Below are 22,789 nucleotides of genomic sequence, written 5' to 3'. Positions count from 1 at the left end.
TCAAATACAAGGAAAAGAAAAATGATAAAGAAACAGTATCTGTTACCCGGATACACAAACTATTTCAAGAAATTCATCAGAGACTTTTTCAAACTAGAGTGATTCAGAATTTAATGAGAACATGCTGCAAATATAAAAAGAAAGTGCTGCAATTCAAACAGAAGCAGCATATCGAAAGTATAGTGGAGACTGCTTTTACTTTAAAACAGAAGTTATTCATTGCGATTTTGAAGAGGATCAAAGTATTAGATAAAGTAATCAAAGTGTTGAAAGAGAAAAGTAGAAGAAAAAGACTTGTGAACAGAACCAACTTTTGCAAAATCTTTAGTGGACATTGGTAACATACTTCTAGTAGTGAGCCTTTTTTTAATGAGGAAAGTTACCATTTGCAGTTGATACTGGAGGTCGTTGCTACGAAGTTCACGATGGTTGTCCCCTTCCAAAAGAGGAATTGGTTGGCAAAAGTGCAGAAGAGTTAATAGTTGAAGAAGTGCAAGGGAAACGTACACAAGCTCCTGTGTATAAGTGGGGTTGTAGCAGTATTTGTAGTATTCAACAGGAATCTATTGATATAATGCGAAATTTGCTATGAGAAATGAGAATATACACAGAAAAGTATTAAACAGAAGATTAAGTTGTTGCAAGGACTAGATCCATGTAATGTAAGAAAATATACTGAGAAACATGGGCATTCTCTGGCTTGTCTTTCAAGAAAAGTGTGTAAAAGTGTTTTTCATCTCTTGAGGATGTTAGCAGTACACCATTCAGAAATGCGGAACTTTGGAAAGAAACTGTACTATGCAAAAAGTCCTGCATTAATTTTAAGTGAACTGAATGGAAGTCTTTTATATGGTTCTTTATCAGATGATAGAAGTGTGCTCTGAAATACCAAGCTATTTTTGTGTTTGTTGTTGTCATACTCATTATAAAAGTCAAACTAGGAATGTTGATTTGTATTTGAAAAGTGAAAAGGAGAACAATAGTAAGTGGGAAGAATTTGCAACTTACTTATTGGTGGAAAGTCGATTTGAGTTAGGTAGTGATCAACGCATATGTAAATATTGTTACAACAAATTAGAAGAGAACAAAATGCCGGCTAGAGCAGTACATAATAACTTAAAGGTAGTAGCTATTCCGGAGGAACTGGCAGAATTGAATACATATGAGTCGGTTCTAATTCAATCTGCTCATCCTTTTCAAACTATAATTCAGATGGAGCCTAAAACAGGTAAACTGCCACCAACAGACTTGCAAAGAGGGCTGAAAGGAAGAGTGGTGTACCACCAAAGAGTCGGAAAATATGGCAAGAATTTGTGGATGTTAATAAAGTTGAAAAGGCTACCTTATATCTTATAGAGAACAATATTTATTACAAAACTGTAAATGTGGATGAACAGGTAATAAGCTTAGAAGATGAATGTGAAATTTCAAGTGGTCAAATAGAGAAAGTGGACAAGTCATGGACTGAAGAGATTTATGAACATTACAAAATATGTCCTTTGCATTCAAAAGAAGTAATAGGAAGCAGCATTGAGTTATTTCAAATGAAAAAAGCACAGGGAACTCCAATGAGTGTATGGGAGAAGAGCTTGGAAGCTTGTTGTTTTCCACAGGTGTTTCCTAATGGAGAAAGTGGACGATATGATGACCGACCTGTATGTACTCCAGCTTCAGAATATCGGTCAACAAGATCATATTTTGAAGATCCTAGATTTCGATAGTGTATTCCATACATATTTCACTTTTTGTTTGAAAGTGATTTATCTTCTCTGTCATATGCAGTGAACCACATACTTAAAACTGGAGTTCATCAATCACTTCTTTATGCGAAAGAATTTGTGGAGAAAGTTGAAAGAACAGATGAAAATTTAGAAGCACAGTTAATCAATTTGATGGCATGTCAACGTGGAACAAATGAGTATTGGTATCGTCGTCATGGAGAACTCAAGTGTATGTTACGGAATTTAGGTACACCAACATGGTTTGTCACACTTAGCTTGCTTGAGTTTCTAAGAGAATTGAATTCCAATATTAAAAATGTTGAAATAAAGACTCCTGGTGAACTGTGTTCATTGGATCCTGTAAATGTGTGAAGATATTTTAATCATAGGTTTCAAGCTATGATGTCTTTTATCTGCAATAAAAAGAATCCACCTCTTGGAGAAGTTACTGATTTCTTTTGGAGAAAGGAGTACCAAGCAAGAGTTTTACGTTTCCAAAGTCACCGTTGTGGAAAGTACTGGAGAAGAAAAAACAAGTCTAAAGGAATTGTTTTTACCAAATGTAGGTTTGGTTTTTCATGTCCAGTCATTTGTAACGGAAGAGTAAATTCTTTTTTTCTTCTGTAAGGCACACAATCACTCGGAAATCTCCAAAGAATACCTACAACTTAAAAAGAACAGAAGTGTCAAAGTATATCAATGACTACAATTCAGTCATTTTAAAAATGTGGAATGCGAACATGGACATCCAGTATGTTGCAGATAACTCAATTGCTGTTGCCCGTTATGTTACATCGTACATAACAAAATCAGAAAAAACAGAGATGAAACAAATGTGGGAAGAAATTGCCCAAGAGAAAAGCGTTTGCAAAAAATTGTACAGCTTTACCTTGAAAATGCTTTCCCACCGAGAAATTGGATCCTATGAATGTTCAGACCGCTTGTGATCTTCAAGTTTATGTTCAAAGTCTCGAGGAATCATTTGGGTAAGTTTAGGTCTTGCCTGCTCACGGAATAGAGTGTTGAAATCATTAGAAGAAATTATGGGGCAGATTTACAAGCCCCTTGCGTCATTTTTGCGCCGCCGCTGCGTCACTTTTTGTGACGCAGTGGCTGTGTAAAAATGCGGCCCATTTACAACGTGACGCATCTAGAGAGATGGATCACGTTGTAAAGCCCTGCGTCACATTATACCTGCGTCATGTATAATGTATGCAGGGTGGGCGTTCCAACGCAAAAAAGCCTCGTAGAAGTGACGCAGTGAAATCTACAAGATTTGACTGCGCCACTTCTAGGACGCCACTGCGTCAAATTCTTATGCCTGCTTGAAGCAGGCGTAAGGAGTGATGCAGCACAATGAGGATAGACCTCATAATGCATTACTGGAGTTGCATCATGCTTGTGACACGACTCCAGCAATGTGTGACTTTTGCGTTAACAGATGCGTCAGAATTTCTGACGCATCTGTCAATCCTTGCGCCATGGTGCTCCGTATTGTAAATACGGTGCATCAATAGTGGCGCAAGGGTTTCTTAGGGAGAGCAGGGAAAGTGACGCATCTTTACAGATGCGTCACTTTCTTGTAAATCTGCCCCTGAATACTTAGCAGCAAATGAACCAGACAGTACAGACATTCTTAAAACCAATATGTTGGACACATACTATCCAAAAAGGAGTCGACATCTGGAACAGCTATGTCTGTATGAAGTCCTTCAACATTACAGCTTCAAAAGAAATGTTAAACAGAATTTAAAAGAAGGAAAATATGCAGTAGTTGGATGTCATGGTTGTTTAGTAAAACATGCAAAGGGTAATCTTATAAACCACAAGAAACTCAGTTGCAAAACTCCAGATAAGCGAGAATTTTACGATTTAGCACCTCTCCAGTTCTTTAAAGCATGGCGTAGCGAAAGTGAATTACTTGGAGACTTTGACTGCTATGAAGATTCTTTTAATGCATGTAAAGATAGCATTGCATGTACAATTTTCCCTACATATTTAAAAATGTTGAATGATGAAGTTGAACAGGAAAAGACTATTACAGCTGAAATAGCTAAGGAAAGTTCTCAAGATAGTCAGAGTAGTGGTCAATGTAGTCAAGATCCTCTTGGACAACCAATACTGGAAAATGAAGCAGCAATTGCTATGCATGAAGTCGAAATTGCAATGCAACAAGCACACGAGGAGAATATTACATTGGAAAAGTTAGAAGAACACCTAAATGTTGAACAGAAAGAAATATATGTACGAGTGAGAGAACAGATAGAATATGGTTTGTTCCATGAAAAAAAAAGAATATGTGTGTTCATCTTTTAAATCTCTTCTGATGTACATCAGTGGTCAAGCTGGGACAGGTAAAAGTTTTTTAATTAAAGTTTTGACCAGTTATCTTCAAATAACGACTGGTTCACATTTATGTTCTGTGGTAACAGCTCCAACTGGATTAGCTGCACACAATGTTAAAGGAGTTACTTTGCACAGATTACTGATGTTACCAGTTGAGCATGATAGTAAATTACAATATCAGAAGTTGTCTGGAGAAGCCTCTCATGAAGTGTCAAGAGTGCTGAAGAAAACAAAGCTATTAATTATTGATGAGGTGAGCATGGTCTCAAACTTAATGCTTGCTTTTGTACACTTAAGATTGCAACAGGTATTAAAAACAGATTATGACGTTCTCTTTGGAGGAAAACATTTAATTGTATTTGGAGATCTGCTACAACTTACACCTGTAAAAGAAGAACCAGTGTTTAAAACTCTTCTACATGAAGATACAGAGAAATCTCTGGGAAGTATTGGAAATGTGAGTCTGTGGTTTAATTTTGAATATAAAGAACTCACTCAGAATATGCGACAAGCAAGAGATGAAGATTATGGAAATATTCTAAAAGTTGGAAGAATTGGTGTTCTAAGCAAACATGGTAAAGAAGCTTTCCAAAGTCGTCTACTAAAGAAGTTATTTACAAATAAAAACACACCAGCAGAAGTAATGTATAAGAAAATGAAAGGAAAAAGTCTTTAGTTTGCTTAATGCCTACAGTGGAAGAGTGTTATACATGTAATAGAGAGCTTATGAAATAGGAAAATGAAGAAATAGTTAACATTGAAGCTATAGATAAAATCGAGCATCAAGGAATAACAATTTTTCTTTCAGAAAAACTACAGACTAAATTGGATTCTTTGGAAAAGTCTGTATCAAAAACTGCTGGCTTAGAAAAAAATGTAGATGTATGTTTAAACTGTCGGGTAATTTTGAGGCGTAATTTGAATGTAGAAGAAGGTTTAGTGAATGGAGCAATGGAGAAAGTTGTTGATTTTGTGAAATATCAAAATAGAAATGGAATGGAATTCTTGAAAGTTAAATTTGATCAGATTACAGCGGTAGGACAGATTGCGCATTGTGCTGTACATTTTTTGCTTGTAAAAGACTTGTATGTTCGTAGAAAACCGTATCCCTTCGGTTTAGCATATGCAATAACTATTCATAAATCTCAAGGTTTACGTGTAGATAATGCTTTGACAAATGTAGGAAGAACTGTGTTTAAAGAGGGAATGGTACATGTTGCATTATCTCGAGTTAAAACGTTGTCTGGTTTGTATTTAATTAATTTTGATGAGAACAAGGTTAGTGATGATGTTAATTGTGTAAGAGAATATAATCGTTTGAGAAGGCTTTATACTCCAAGTTTAGGTGAATATCTTATTTCTGAGAAACGTGCTGTGTGTTCAAAACACAAACATGGTAAAGAATCAACTACGGTTGGAAAGTAGAAACAAAATCAAGAGAAAAGAAAAGATGTAAAGAAGCAGAAAATACAAACAAGTGATGATGTTGTCGGATTTCAATTAGAAAATGCATCTGGTGTAAACTGCTATGGTAATGTTATTATAAACGTAATATTTTATCTTGAAGATGTTTATGGTGAAATTATGGAAAGTCAGGAAAAAAGATTATGTTCTGCACTTTATACTTCATTTCAAGATTTGAGAACTGATAGAAGTAAGATCCATTCTGCTTCTGGTATTCGCCAACTATTGGATACATGTACTGGATCTTTAACGTTCAGTGCTAATATACAACAAGATGCACAAGAATTTTTGGTAGTTATGCTTGAAGTACTAGAAGATGAAGGAATTCAGATTGAGAGTTTATTTGGACTCAGTTACAAATGGGAACATAAATGTGAACAGTGTTCATTAACTTCAAGCACTATAGTTGAAAGAGAACTATTTCTATATTTGACATTACCTGACTGCAAATCTGTACCATTTTCCAAATTACTAAAAGAAGCAGATCATGAGATGATCCATTAATCAACAATGCTATCTACATTATGCCTACAAAGATATGGAAAATATTTGATTATAATGCTACAACGCTGTAGACCAAATGGAAGAAAAGTGGAAACCAAAATTAAAAATGTTGTTGCTAGTCAAGTATCTATTTCTAGAAGAACTTTGGCAACAGTTGCTATTGTTATCCATGCTGGAAGTACTACCAAAAGTGGACATTATACAGTTTATTAAAAGTGTAATAATGGTTGGAGTCACTGCAACGACACACCCTTGGAAATGAAACCGAGTTTGCCTTATGAATTACCCAACTCATACTTGATATTTCTGAAACAAAGATTTGAGATACACCATTCGGCTTCGTGGGAAGGTGTAAAGATACTTTAAGGAATTCATACTGGATGCTTTCAACGCAAAATGTTTGATAAATTATTTGGTGTATTGGGAAAATGTTCACAGAAACTATGAAGTAAAGGTAAGATTTGAAGATTGGAAATAGTATTGGCTGTGTTACTTGTGTTGATTTTGTATAATATTTGTGAGAATTAGGGATTTGTTTTTTTTTTAACAATCTAGTTTTTTTCCCCTGCTGTTTATGATGAAACAACTCTGACATCACTGTGAATAGTGAAGTTAAGTAGTAGCTGATAACAGCAAAAAAAGGGAGAAAAATTGTTATCTGAATGTTAAATTATTTTGTATTATTTAAAAAGTCACTGTAATTTGTGAAATATATTACATTACATAGTAGTTTTGCCGTTTATTTTATGTAGTTGAAAAGTTAGAAAAACATTAGTAATGACAAAAAGCACAATAGTAGTTCGATATTTAAAAAATCTTTAAAATTCACTGAAAAAACCATAGGTTTTACAGACGTTATGGTTAGAAATTTGCATTTAAAAAACCTTGGAAATTCACTGAAAAAACCATAGGTTTCAGGGACGTTATAGTTAGAAATCAGCATTTAAAAACCTTAGAAATTCACTGAAAAAAAACATAGGTTTCAGAGAAGTAATAGTTAGTTGGACATTTAACTCATATAAATTCAGAGAAATTCGCCTGTTATAGTTAGTTGAGCTAACTATAACTCGCGCGCTAGCAATGCACTGCTGATGACGTCACATATTACATCACTCATGACATGGTCAGTGACATCACTCATGACATCACTGATGACATCTAAAATGACATCACAGAAATTAGCATTTAAAAAACCTTTGAAATTCACTGAAAAAACCACAGGTTTCAGGGATGTTATATAAACTTCACAATTTTTGGACAAACTTGTTCTTGTGGGTGTGTCATTCTGTTTGACTGACAGGATCTGTTTAACTTCATGAGGGTTCCACATGCCCGGAAGAACATGCACCGTTGTCAATTGTATCAGAGCCTACTCCCAAGGTTTAGCCACACCGGTGGAACACACGGGCACAGACTCCAGGTAGATGAAAGAAGGTGTTTATTTCAACTTCATCAGGTCCAAATGATGCGTTTCGGTGTGACACACTGCTGGTAAGTTACAGTTTAAATAGAGGTGAGAGTATTTCAATTATGTTTACATTGTCTATGTGGCTGCCAAATTTTTTCCATTTTTTCTGTTCTTTCCATCTCAACGTGAGTTACTACCGGATGCCCAGAGAGTCACATGCAAGTGACTAACATGCTGGCACATTATGTTATCCAAAGACATAATAGACAGACTCACAAGGTACAAAATGTATACAAAGTAAAGTTTTCAACAACATGCCACCTATGAGAAGGATTGAGGACAGGTAAAAGTTATGCTAGGTCAATCCGCCGGACTTAGCCATGTATGCTGTATACTCTTAAATGTGAAACGTGACAGACACTGGAACGGCAAAAATAAAGCCTAAACTAGTGTCATAGATAGATCTGTCTCAAGCCCAAATCATCTGCTTAGCACAAAATAAAATAAAAGCAAATCACCAGGAAGAACAGAATGAACTCTTAGTAGTGCAATGCAGAATACCATGGGTACAAGTAGGGGTGGGCGGAATTTGCAAAATTCACTTTCGCAAATTATCGCAAAAATGTTAAAAATCTCGGCAAACAGGGGGAGGAGCCTAGCGTGAATCCAAGATGGCCGCGTAGGCTTACGGCTCTCGAGGGCCTCCGCAACCTCCCACGTCTATCCTGACTTAATCCTGATTTATTTGATGGGCTTTTGCTGATGAACTTGCGCTGAGGTGCCACCCGTTTTCCAAATTTGGATCAGACGCCGGGAACCGGAATGGTGGCGCTCCGAAGTTTGCGGCCTGCTCTTGCCTTGGTCCCGATCTCGAGTTGGTGAGGTGCCCGGGTGCGAAGTGAACAACAGCGGCATGCTGGGCTCGACCTGCTTGTACTCTGATATCGGCTGAGGGACTTTGGTGCTTTAGAGAGGCGCGGATGGTGGAGTGTCTGGCCTGCCTCTCGGACTATACTCGGGCTTCCTGTCTGTGACGGCTGTGTTCAACTGAAGTAGCTACTTGGTCCTTGTTCCTGGTGCTGGCGGGTGCCAACTTTGGTGGCCTTCGGACGATGGCGGCGAGACTAGATGGAGACAAGTCGAAACCCAAGTCAACCCGGAGGGGTGCCTATACTCAGGTCAATAACATGGATCGTTATGCGCAGACAAAGGGATCCCCTAGTGGCTCGCATAAATCGCCTGAGAGGTCCAAAGAGGTCTCGGGCCCTTCGTCAGAATTGACCTTGCTGGATGTTATGGGCGCCATTGAGGAGATGAAGGCTGCTGTGGGTCAGCAGTTTGATACCCTGGCTCATAAATTGGACGCGGTCCTGATCGATGTGAATTTGGTCAGGGCAGACCTGTCCAAAACTAACGAGCGGGTCGACTCTTTGGCTCAAGCTGCGTCGAGCCTAACTGTGGACGTGGCTGCCCTGCAGACGGAGGTCTGTGGGTTGAGGGTTGCCAGTGACCAGACGGACCGTCGACTTGAGGACTCCGAGAGCAGGGCTAGACGGAACAATGTTCGTATCATCGGAGTGCCGGAAAGATCGGAGGATTCTGCTACCGACCTTTTTGTGGAGGATCTGGTGATCAATGGTCTCGCGCCCAAGGGACTGAGCAAGTTCTTCACGGTGGAGCCGGCCCACAGGATTCCGGATGGCGCGCCCAAAGTGGGTGCTCCCCCACGGCCTATAATCGCCCGACTCTTTACTTTCGGGATAGGGATGCTATCCTTCAGGCGTCGAGGGTGGCCGGGCCGCTGAAGTTTGAGAACTCTAATGTCAGTTTTTACCCGGACTTCACGCAAGCGGTCCAAAAACAACGGCTGGGTTTTTTGGGCGTCAAACGGCGCTTGAGGGACATGGAGCTGAAATATGCGATGTTATTCCCGGCCAGGCTGCGGGTTGAGTTCCGGGGTCACTCACACTTCTTCGACCGGCCGGAGGCGGTTGGAGACTGGTTGGATGCCCTGCCTCGGGGACAGGATCGGGACGGTCAGATGGCGGCGAGCGGAGAGGGTTTGGTGCAGCAGGACTAGAACTTGGTTCCTGGAGATGGACTGGACTGGTGACGTCTTGTACCTTGGCTCAACTGGACTCTAGTTTGGGACACTATGCCCTTCAAATGCTGGAGGTGGTGGGGAGCTTATTGGGGCCTTTTCCTCCTTTTTGTGGTATATGTTAGGGCGACAGGCACGCTGCAAGTTGGGGGGGCTGTTTGGGCTCATGAAGGGGTGCAGGGAGGGGGGAGTTGTGGTTGGGGGATTGTGGTGGAGGGGGGGGGTTGGGGACTGTTCGTTTGTTTTGCAAGGCAATGTGAAGTTCTCTGCTGACTTGTCCGGGTTGTGCTCTCCGGGATGTGGGTATCATGCACGGGAGTGGGATGGGGGGTAGGGGATTGGGAATCCTTTCATGGAATGTTAATGGATTGGGGGACAGGATCAAGCGCGGGGTGGTGTTGCAGTTTTTGAAACGGATTTTGCCCGACATTGTTTTCCTGCAGGAGACACATTTGATTGGGAACTCCTTCCATGCCCTAAATAGGAGGGGCTATCGCCTTGCCGCTCACTCTGGTTTCACTTCTGGCTCACGGGGAGTGGGTATTTTGGTTCGGACCTCTCTCCCATTGGAGGTGGACGAGGTGCTTCACGATGATAGAGGACGCTATGTTGCACTGGTGGGGAGATGGGAGGGTAGGACTGTTTCGCTCGTTGCTGTTTATGTGCCTCCGGGGTTACAGACGGCTACATTTGCTGATTTGGGGCGTCTGGTCCTGGGACTCCCTGGGGGGGTTCTGGTGTTGGGGGGTGACTTTAACGCTGTTGTATCCGGGTTGGAGGACCGTTGGCCCCCCAGGGATCTCCCTAGGGCCCAGGCCTGGTTGGGTGGCTTTATGGACACTTTGGGACTTGTAGATTGCTGGAAGTTGATGCACCCGGGACAGGCACAATACACCTTTCACTCGGGGGCCCCTGGGAGTCTCTCGAGACTTGATTATATGCTTATGCCGGCGGTCCAGGCTGGGATGATTGGGGAGGTGCGTCATTTGGCCCGAGGTATTTCTGACCATTCCCCTATATGGTTGCAACTGAAGGTTGTCCCCGGGGCAGAGGGGAGAGTAGCACCCATTAACCCCTGGTATTTACGTAACCCTAAGATCCGCGCGGAACTGGTCAAGTCCACCGATCACTACTTCAATGATAATGTGGGGTCGGTGTCGTCGGCTGTCTCCCTATGGGAGGGTTACAAAGTGGTGATCAGGGGGCAGGCCTTGTCACTTATCTCCCATGCTAAGAGGTGCGGGAGAGCAGAGGTGGTTCGCCTGGAAACTGAAATAGCTGAACTGGAGGAGGACTTGGAGCGGGGTGTTACTGATGAGAAATTGCACGTTCTCGTCCTCAAACAATCAGATTATAGAGCGCTAGTCACGGATGCCGCTAAAGAGATGAGTAGAGAGCAGCAAGGACGATTCTATGATGTGGGGGATAAGGCTGGAAAGTTGATTGCTTGGTTGGATAAGAAGGAGAGAGCGAGCAGGGTGGTGCCCGTTGTGGAGAGAATGGATGGAGTGCGTGTGACTGACCCTGTGGAGATTGTTGACTGCTTCGCGGATTATTTCCGCGGGGTATACTCTCCGGTTTCTGTGCGTTCGGAGGAGGATTCTCATCTGTTGCTTAGAGATATTGCATTGCCAACCCTATCGGAGGCTGATGCAATATTGATGGAGGCGAAGTTGTCATCAGATGAGATCGCTTTGGCCACTCGCTCGATCGCGTCTGGTAAGGCTGTGAGTCCTAATGGTCTTCCCATTGAACTATATAAGTTGCGTCCCGATAAGATGCCGCCGTATCTTCGGGACATGTTTTTCACGGCACGTGCGGCGGGCTTCCTCCCCCCTGACCAACGTCTCGCCACCATAGTTGTGATACATAAAGAGGGGAAGCTGCGCTTCCTATAGGCCCATTTCGCTGTTGAATGCAGAACCCAAAATTCTGGCCAAGGTATTGGCTAATCGGCTGGCCCGAGTCGTGGGCGACTTGATACATCAGGACCAGTCCGGTTTTATACCCCATCGGAATACCGCCCTGAATTTGAGGCGGTTGCATGGCGTGCTTGCTAGAGCGGAGTTCATACGTGAGCCGGCCATCTTGGCATCTTTAGACGCTACTATGGCGTTCGACACTTTGGAGTGGCCGTATATTTGGGCCGTGTTGGCGAAATTCGGGTTCGGCCCTGAGTTTATTGGTTGGGTAAAATTGCTATATGCTGACCCACTGGCTCAGGTTGTGGTGAATGGTAGGGTGTCGGCTCCCCTCGCACTGGGGAGAGGTACGCGGCAGGGTTGTCCGTTATCACCCCTTCTCTTTGCACTTTCTTTGGAGCCTCTCGCCGCCTGGTTGCGTTGGGAGCCGTCGCTGCGGGGCATTAGATGGACGCCGGAGTTTGAGGACCGTGTCTCCCTCTACGCGGATGATATCCTTCTGTATCTTACCTCTCCCCGACAGTCGCTAATTGTATTGGTGGACGTATTGAATTCCTTTGGTCGCAACTCTGGCCTGGTCATCAATTGGGCCAAGTCATGTGTTTACGTCCTCGCGGGTGAGGCCCCCCTTTTGCCGCGGGATTGCCCTATCCAGATTGCTACACTGGGGTTCAAATATTTGGGAATCTTTATCTCTCTGGATCCCGCGGTCCGCTATGAGCGGAACCTTCTCCCCCCCTCCAGCGATTGAAGGCCGACGTCGCGAGGTGGCGACGACTTCCGCTCTCGCCGCTCGGACGGGCGGCATTGTTTAAAATGATGTCGCTACCTCGCTTCTTGTACGCTTTGCAAAATACTCTAGACGTCGTGCCAGCCCGTTATTTCCGTGAGGTGGAGGGTCTTCAGCGCCAACTGTTTTGGGACGGGCGGCCGCGGATCGCTCTCGCCAAGTTGACGCTCCCTTGGTATGATGGGGGGTCACCCTTCCCGATATTAAAAGATACTATTGGGCGTCTCAATTGGCGGCGGCGAACCACGGGATATACGGTCCCGCCTTGAATCCGGCCTTCGAGATGGATAAATTACTACTCCTGGGTGGGGATTATAATAGGGCGCTGTATTCGGTGACCCCGGATGCACGGTTGACAGGGCCCACGCAGGTTGCGGTGTGTGTGGCATGCGGCGAGTGCTGCGATGGGGTGGAGGGGTCGCTTGACTCGGGCGACGCCGTTGTGTGCCTCCGAGCGGTTGGGTTGTTTGTGGAAAACGAAAGGCTTTGAGAAATGGGATATGATTGGTATATGTAAGGTGGGTGACCTTTGGGCGAAGGGGTCTTTTAAAACGTTTGAAATGCTTAAAACTGAATACCAATTAAATGATAGAGAGTACTTCCGGTATGCACAAGTCTACCATGCTCTGTGTTCGGTCTTTCCGGATGTTACTGCTATCCCCGAATATTCCCCGCTGGAGGATAGAGTGTTAGATGGCTATGTGCCCGACAGCACTATCTCTCTGATCTACAAAAAACTTATTAATGATCGCGCGGACTTGCTAATCCGTCTGCGGGAGGCATGGATGGGTGACGGCTTGGAACTGGACGATGAGGACTGGGTAACGGCGGTGGCCTCCCCGAAAGAGATGGCGATCCCGGCCCGCTTACGATTCGTACAGCTGAAGATCCTCCACAGAGTGTATGTCACGGGGCCCGGTTTGCTACGTATGGGTTACTCGATGGATGGAAGGTGTAAGCGTGGATGTGGCCTGTCGGGTACCTTTCTTCATATCCTATGGGAATGTTTGGAGGTTGTGCGATTTTGGAACGGTATCCACGCTGTAATGGAGGAGGTCACGCACGTTGCTCTGTTGTCAGAGGCTAGGAGGTGTTTGTTGAATGTCTGGGAACCGAATGACTATAATGTGGCACAGACGCAGTGGGTGACTTTGGGGTACATGGTGGCTAAGCGTAACATTGCACAGCTGTGGGGTTCCCCGAGGCCACCCACGGTCGCGGTATGGAAGGAGAATATGGACTGGTGTATGTTTAGGGAAAAGACGGTGTATGTGGCGAGAGGCAAGCCTGGGAAATGGACTAAGGTATGGGGTCCATGGAATTTATATCGTGGACATATCTGCACCCAGCCTCTGCCGTTAGAGGTCGATATTGCTTTGTCCCCCTAGCCACACATTCTGCAGGATTGTGTGAGGTGTGTTCCATGCTTTGTTTCTCCGTTGCCCCCCGCTACCACTTCCTGTCAAGAACTGCTTTAGACACTGTCCGTTGTCCCCCATCCTGGGTAGCGCACGTTGCTATTTCGGACTCTCATTGCCTTGAGTGTGTTTTGTATTTAACAAAAAATGAAACTGTCTTTCTCGATTGCTCTCGGCCTATAGCCACGGCCTGTTGCATGTGCTCACGGACTGCCGGGAGCTTCGCCTCTGGTTCATTTGAATGTGTGGCGTTACATTGCGGGCCTTCGGGCTCTGTAGCGGCTGGCCTTGGTGGTTGTAGGCCCTTGTATGTATCTTATTGTATAATAAAGGTTTCTTTAAAAAAAAAAAAATCTCGGCAAACACGCGCAAATATCGCGAAGATGCGGCAGTTTTTTTCCCGCCCGTTTGCATTATTTTCTGTGTGGTCGCGGCTCGCCAACTTACCCATGCGGTTGCTCACGGGCGCGGCCATCTTGTTTTCACTTGTCTCGCGGTGCATGATCGCGAGAAGAAAGACGTGATCGCACGACGAATGACGTTACTGCGGGCGTGAACGGTCGCGAGACAGCGCAAATGGCTGCCAACAATCCAACATATCGTGGAGAACGCGACCGGATCGGGAAAACTTGTCGGCGAACGCGGGGATTCAGGTAAGGCGATCACGTGCACGCGAGAATGTATTATTTTACAGCGCAAGCAAGGAAAACATTTCCGGTAAAATGTGGATTGCGGAAATTTTGACATTTTCACGCTCTCTGCGGAACGCAAAAATGTCAAATTATCGCAATTTCTGCAAGCGGAACGGAATTTTAGCCCAGGCCTAAGTACAAGGTGAAGCATGAAGAATCGAATCAACAAAAAGTCAAATTAATATATAATATATATATGTATATATATATATATTACTTACTGGCGGTCGCCAGTAGGTAGTTATAGTTAGTATCTATTTTCCATAGGAAATCTGCAACATTCTATTCCCAATAAGTCTGGCGCCGGTTGACGAATCCTCGCAAAATTTTCCAAACTTTTGGCCAGCTCTGCTCCTACCCTGAAAGTTTTGTGGTGATTCATCAAGCGGGGGTTGAGAAAAAAGGGGGTCCCAAAACACGTTTTCCCCATGCAATTTCCAATAGGATACGTTGTCGCAGCTACAGCCCGAACCGCTGAACGGAATGACACCAAACTAGGCAAAGAGGTAGTCCTCAGATTAGACTCATGCCTTTTGCATAAATGGTGTGAATCCGTTCAGTAGTTCCTGAGAAAATTAGAGTTAAAAGTACATAAATATCTATGGCTGCGGAGGATCCGCGGACCGTACACGCACCGTACGCGCACACTCCCCGAACCGAGTGCTCACCCTCCCGATTGCGCGCTGAATGCTAATTGGCTGTCGAGTGTCTCTCTACATTCGAAACCAGGAACTGTTGGCGGCCATTTTCTGCCTCGGTAGAAGCGAGGCTGAAGAAGCAAGGAGAATAAGTGTGTAAAACATATAAAGGGGGCAGAGTGGAAATACTCTGACCCTCTATAGGTGCTTAGGGGTCCCAGAAGGACCCCCTGGGGCCCCCTTAAAAAAAAAAAAAAAACGGCGAAATATCGCGTTGGGTGCACGGATCCACAGATTGTTTTTTTAAAAAGACAAGAAATCATTGGTTGTATCACTACTTTGTACACTGAAAGGTAGGGTGTATATTTCTGTTTTTTAAAGGTATGATTCTTATTGGTTAACAAAAACAGATTGTAAGGAACATTATATATGATTAGCTGATATGTTGAAAAGTGAAGCACACTTCCTCTCTTGTGTAGGAACATTGTTTGCTGAACTTCTGAACTGTGTGCTTAGTGCAGTGTTCCATGACCTGTTTCTATGGTAACAGGCAGAAGGCAGATGGGGGGAAGGGTTGAAATGTATTGCAGTTGGAAAGGGTTGAAATGTTTAACCAATAGAAATGTGTGTTTGCTTTTGAGTTTATGTGTGAAGGATTGTGATCTGATGTTTACATGTATATGTGTGGAAAATGAAAGGGAAACTTTTCCATTCTTTGTTTTTGCTGAGAGGTGCACAGTGCAGAGATTCTGTTAAAGAAAATATGGTGAGTGACTTCTTAATCTACAAAAGAACTTGAAAGATGAGTTATTTAATTGTGAGGGGATGTATGTAGACTATTTTGATTTTAATCAGACTAATGTATTTCTCCTGCTAAAGTGTAGGGAGTACTTTTTTTCTCTACAATCTTATTGACAGTGTGTGTGCATGTAGAAACAATTCTGTGATAAGCATTTGTGTTTTTCATGTGTTTGCAGACAGATAACTGTGCTGTTTTTATATTTTGGTAGAATTAGAAACCAGTCATTGTTTATGAATTTGTGAAATGAGTTATGTTATGTTTCTATACTAAAATGTAGTACTACTTCTAGATGAAGAAATGTGTTTTGGTATAGTGCAAGGGATAGTGTTGTTTGTCTAGAATCACACAGTGAGTCTGTGTGCACTTGGGAACCACTGTGAGAGAAGCATTTGGTAAAAACGTGTATTTGCTGACAGATAACTGTTTTAACCTGTCATGTTGTGAAATTTTAGTAGTATTAGAAGACAGTTATGGCTTATGATTTGATTAAATGAGTCAGGCTTTGACAGAAAAGTGCAGTCCTGAAATATGTAGGTTGTGTGCAGTTCCCTTACCACTTGCACTGTAGTGAATGAGTTTTGGTAAACTCCTAGGGATAGTGGTGCTTGTCTAGAATCACAGTGTGAGTTAGTGTGTATTTGGGATCACTGTGAGAGAAGCATTTGGTGACATCATGTATTTGCTGACAGATAACTTTTTTTAAACCTGTCATGTTGTGAAGTTTTAGTAGCATTAGAATCTAGTCTTTGCTTATACGTTGATTAAATGAGTCATGCTTTGACATTGATGTGCTGTACTTAAATATGTAGATTGTGTGCAGTACCATTAACTCTTCTAGACTAGTGAATGAGTTTTGGTAAACTCCTAGGAAAGTGTTGATTGTCTAAAATCACACTATGAGTCTGTGTGCATTTGGGAACCACTATGAGAGAAGCGTTTGGTAACATCGTGTATTTGCTGACAGATAACTGTTTTAAAACCGGTCATGTTGTCAAGTTTTAGTAGCATTAGAAGCCAGTCTTTGCTTATGCTTTGATTAAATGAGTCAGGCTTTGACACAAAAGTGCAGTCCTGAAATATGAAGATTGTGTGCAGTTCCCTTACCACTTCCACAGTAGTGAATGATTTTTGGTAAACTCCTAGGTATAGTGGTTGTTGTCTAGAATCACACTGTGAGTCTGTGTGCATTTGGGAACCACTGTGAGAGAAGCATTTGGTAACATCGTGTATTTTTTAGCAGATAACTCTTTTAAAACCTGTCATGTTGTCAAGTTTTAGTAGCATTAGAAGCTAGTCTTTGCTTATGCATTGATAAAATGAGTCGGGGTTTGACACTAAGGTGCAGTACCATGTACTATTCTCTTCACTGTGGCAGAACTGAAAATTTAAAAGTTTTACCTAAGCACTGTCCTAGAAGTAGTCTGATTATATAGTCAGTTTCTAAGTACCAAATAGATTGCTTCAAATGTCTATGCAGTATGCATGTAGTGTTCTAACATACTATACACTTGTCTTTTACACCTTCATTTTCCCTAGTCATTATCCATACACTTCCAGGAAACACCCTGTCATTCCCTTTGCAGTCCTCTAGTGACCCATTCAACACCATGTACTAATCCATTCACTGTGCCAAAACCCAAACACTTATAAATTCACCAAGACACACTTTTTCCAGTACTCTAATGATTTAGTCACTGCCTAAGTATTCATGCACTGAGTCAGGCCTTAGCACATGGACTTCTTCAAACCCCTTTCCACTATGCATGTAGTCCTCGAACCACCTACACACTAGCCTTTCACACATTCAATTCCCCAGTCAGTTTCCAAACACTTCCAGCAAACACCCTCTCACTCCCCTTGCACTCCTCTAGTGACCTTATTAAGCATTATGCACTAATCCATTCACTGCGGCAGACCCTAATAAATTTACCCAGGCACTCTCCTTGCAGTACTCTAATCATTCAGTCAGTACCCAAGTACTCATCCAGTGACCCAGGCCTTAGTATATGGACTACTTCAAACCCCTATCCACTATGCATGCAGTCCTCTAACCACCTACACAATTGTCTTTCACACCTTTAATTCCCTAGTCAGTATCCAAACACTTCCAGGAAACACCCTGTCACTCCCTTTGCAGTCTTCTAGTGACCCATTCAGCATCATGTACTAATCCATTCACTGTGCGAAAACTCAAACACTTATAAATTCACCAAAATACTATCTTTGCAGTACTCTAATCATTCAGTCAGTGCCTAAGTATTCATGCACTGAGCCAGGCCTTAGCACATGGACTGCTTCAAACCCCTATGCACTATGCATGCAGTCTTCTAACCACCTAGACACTTGTCTTTCACACTTTCAATTTCCTAGTCAGTATCCATACAGTCCAGCAAAAATCTTGTCACTGCCTTTGCACTCCTCTAGTGACCCATTCAGTACCAAGTACTAATCCATTCCCTGTGCGAAAAGCCTAGCACTTATAAATTCACCTAGGCACTCTCCTTGCTGTACTCTAATCATTCAGTCAGTACCCAAGTAGTCATGCAGTGAGCCAGGCCTTAACACATGGACTGCTTTAAATGCCTATGCAGTATGGATGCAGCCCTCTAATCACCTACACAGTTGTGTTTCACACCTTCAATTCCCTAGTTAGTATTCATACTCTTCTAGCAAACATCCTGTCACTCACCCAGTGTGTCTCTTTAAAGTACTGTAATCATTTAGTCAGTTAGCATGTAGAGTTTTAGTGAGGTAGGCTTTTGGGCATGAACTGCTTCAAAGTAGTATGCACTATGCATGTAGTGTTTTAACCATCGTCACACTTGTGGTTCAGGGACATAGTTTCTTAGTCAGTATTTATATAAAATGTGTTTGTACAGTAATGGAATAGTACAATTTTGAAAGTTATTAATATACATTTATTTGTGATTGTTTTTTACAGATACAGAACAGGAGTGTTTCTCATCTGTTTGCACTCTTCTCGTGCAAGATTGTTTGGATGAAGGGTCCTTAGGTGTTTCATCATACTTGCTATGCCGCTTAGGGTCGCCTCGTAACAGAACTCTTTTGAAAATCTTGTGCATGAGAAAGGTGGTTTTGGTATTTGTTTGCCCCTCGAGAAAAGTAGAACATTTCCATTTCACTGAAGGAAAATGTTGTGGGAGTGGTGCATCCTCCAAAAATTCAACTTTAGATTTGGTGAATATTTTATAGCGACATCATTTACAGTTTTTGTAAGTTAAAGTGCAAGGGTGCCTGTGTCACCACATGGCTGCATTTTAAGCAGCCGTGCAGAGAGAAGCATAGATTTGCAACATGTTTATGTACATATGTTGCATCCCTGTGCTTCGGAAGTACTACAGCACACTGTAGTTAAAGAGGTTACTGTGTGATGCTGCAGCACTTCCTCATAGTTCTGCACTTATACATTCACCATACGCTACTAATGCATTCATTCAGTCAATTACATACTACACATACATTCATCTAAACTAACACTAACAAAGAAATTTAGCTCTTTTGTTAAACCAGGAAAGTTAGTTCTTACAAGAACTTTTTTTTTCTTCTTTCTTCTTTTATAATTTGTTTTGGGTTTTCTGAACAATTTTTAATTTTTTTTTTGTGCAAAAAAACAAAACAAAAAACAAAACAGGAGAAACCAAACAATAAACTTCAGGGAACAATAAAAAAAAAACCAAGCAAATGTGACTTTCTTGCCGGCGGCAGATCAGATCGATCGACTGCTCACCATAGCACAAGGTCTTATTGCACTTAGTGCAGAGCACTTTTAAAAATTGAAATTGAGGATGGATTTTCAAGGTTTGGGCTGATGGATGCACTCTTGATGTGCTCGGCTGCGATGAGGTGGATGGCGCAGGAGCAGGAGTGTTTCTCATCCGTCGGCACTCTTCTTGTGCAAGATTGTTTGGATGAAGGGTCCTCATGTGCTTCATCATACTTGCCGTGCCGCAAGAGTATTTCTTGTTAGGATCCCCTCTCGATAGGACTCTTTTGCAAATCTTGCATGTGACCAAAGTGGCATTGGTCTTATTCTGCCCCTCGGGAAAAGTAAAAAATTTCCACACCACTGAAGAAAAATGTTTTTTGGGTGGTGCCTCCGGCAAAAATTCATCCTCAGAAGTATGAGGTGATGAAGGTGATGCCTGCTGCCCTGAAGCCATTTTTGGTTGAAAAAAGTTAGAGCCAAGTGTAAACTTAGTCTAAAAAATCTTCTTCTCTCCAAAGAGATGGCGCTCTAAAGAAGGTCAAAGAAGAATGATTGAAATGGGTGGGGTCTTTCAATAGTTAGAAGAGGAAGTGTAATGAACCAATCAAATCTCTTTTTTTGCAGGTCACATGGGATCCGCGCACCCTGCGCATACGCAGCACGCACACCCACCGCGCATCCGCGAAATTCAATTAAAAAGAAATATTGGATTAGATGTAAAAATATATTAGTTTTAAGACTAGTTTAGAGTTTGTCTTCAATTAATATTCACATGAAATACATATATATATGTTTTTTCATAGACGCAGATGACACATCACGGAAGCGCGTAAACGTGACGTTACGTACATCGAACGTGTCGCATATAGGCTGGGAGTCGCTTTCGGGACGCATTGCGATCGCGCACTAAACACGTACCCAACTAGTACCATGCGCGGATGCTATCGCGTAGGGATCGGGAACGGTGCGCTTAGGGTGCGCGGACCCAAAAACATTGAAAACATATATATAAAATAAAGTTTTGCACATATAGTTAAAAAAATATTTTGATAAATATAAAAAAATATATTGGAAAAGCCCATTAAGTTCAAATAATATTTTTAAATTTTTTAAAGAATTAATTGAAAACATAAGTTTAAAAAATGGTGATAAAAAAGTATATTAAAAAAAATGTGATTAATAAAATTGACACACTGAATTTGAAAAATATACAAATCCAATCAAAATCATTAAACATGATATCTTCAGAGATAAGCTATAGATAGGAATTAGCATTTAAAAAACCTTTGAAATTCACTGAAAAAACGATAGGTTTCATGCAGGTTATAGTTAGGAATTGGCATTTAAAAAACCTTTGAAATTCACTGAAAAAACCAAATGATTCAGGGGCGTTATAGTTAGGAATTGGCATTTAAAAAACCTTAGAAATTCACTGAAAAAAACATAGGTTACAGGGGTGTTATAGTTAGCTGGACATTTCCCTCGTACAAAACCCTAGAAATTCCCCCATTATAGTTAGTTCAGCTAACTATAACTCGCGCCCCCGCAATGCACTGCTGATGCCGTCACATATTACATCACTCATGACATGGTCAGTGACATCACTGATGACATCACTGATGACATCTCAAATGACATCACTGATGATGTCATCCATGTGCTAAATTAGTGCATCTTCTCACACCCTAATATAACCTTTGATACACCGACTCAAAATTTCAAATGGCCATTTTGAAAACCATAAGTACTCCAAACCAATAACTACATACCCACTCATTGACTCTTAGGTCTACATACATCTCCACTCACTCACCTGTACAGTCACTCATACTTACAGTCACTCCATACAGGACTATCATATGCATTTATACACCTATATAGACACTCACACACCACCAATTAACCATTGAGGTACTGACACAACTAGTCAGTCATGCAAATAATTAATCACAGTCCAATTTACTCACCTATACAGTTAAACACACTCAAGTTCACTTACTCATAAAAATACTAACAAATTCTGACACTCTTATACAATTACTAATACAAGCACACACTCATCCATACAGGCACTCCCTCAATCACACACTCTCACATATAGATAGTTATATACTCTTACACACATATACACTGCGTTTCACATGTGTAGTTACTGACACATGTACATCTGAGATATACATTCAATCACTAACACACTCATACATACACTCACCCAACCATACAGTCCATCACAGTTGCACTCTTAAAACCATGCACCATAGAATCACCCACTCACACATCTATGCACAGAGTCACCCACACCCTACCCACACAAACACTCAGGCACCCATACAGATACTGAGACAACCAATCAATAACCCATATATACACATTCATATAGGTATTCACAAAACCATGCAGCCACTTATACACCAACACACAGACACATACAGACATTCACACAGTTTAGTCACTAGTCTGCAGTAAGATACATTTAATGACTCACTTATAGAGTCAGTTAAGCACCTAGAAAATCATCCATTCATACACTTGTACACCCACTCGTTCTTCAACAGGCCTTTCAATATATATATTAAACATATTAAAACTTTACAGAAACACAGACTCACTGGATGACGTCATCAGTGATGTCATCAGTGATGTCATTTGAGATAGCATCAGTGATGTCATCAGTGATGTCACTGACCATGTCATGAGTGATGTAATATGTGACGTCATCAGCAGTGCATTGCGGGGGCGCGAGTTATAGTTAGCTGAACTAACTATAACGGCGGAATTTGTAGGGTTTTGTACGAGGGAAATGTCCAGCTAACTATAACACCCCTGAAACCTATGGTTTTTTCAGTGAATTTTTAAGGTTTTTTAAATGCCAATTCCTAACTATAACGCCCCTGAAACCTTTGGTTTTTTCAGTGAACTTCCAAGGTTTTTTAAATGCCAATTCCTAACTATAAAGTGCATGAAACCTATGTTTTTTTCAGTGAATATATATATATTATCTACTGGCGGTCGCCAGTAGATAGTTATAGTTACAACCTAGTTTCCATTGGAAATCTCAAAATTCTATTTTGAATAACTTTGGCGCTGGTTGACGAATCCTCGCGAAATTTTCAAAACTAATGGGGCGCTCCGTTCAGCTCCTACCCTGAAAGTCTCGGGGTGATTCGTCAAGCGTGGGCCGAGAAAAAAGGGGGGTCCCAAAATGCGTTTTCCCCATGCATTTTTCCATAGGACCTTTAGACACAGCTACAGCCAG

Source organism: Triturus cristatus, chromosome 6 (genome assembly GCF_964204655.1).
Source record: "Triturus cristatus chromosome 6, aTriCri1.1, whole genome shotgun sequence".
In the NCBI taxonomy this organism is placed as follows: Eukaryota; Metazoa; Chordata; class Amphibia; order Caudata; family Salamandridae; genus Triturus; species Triturus cristatus.
Note: the sequence above shows the minus strand (reverse complement) of the source record.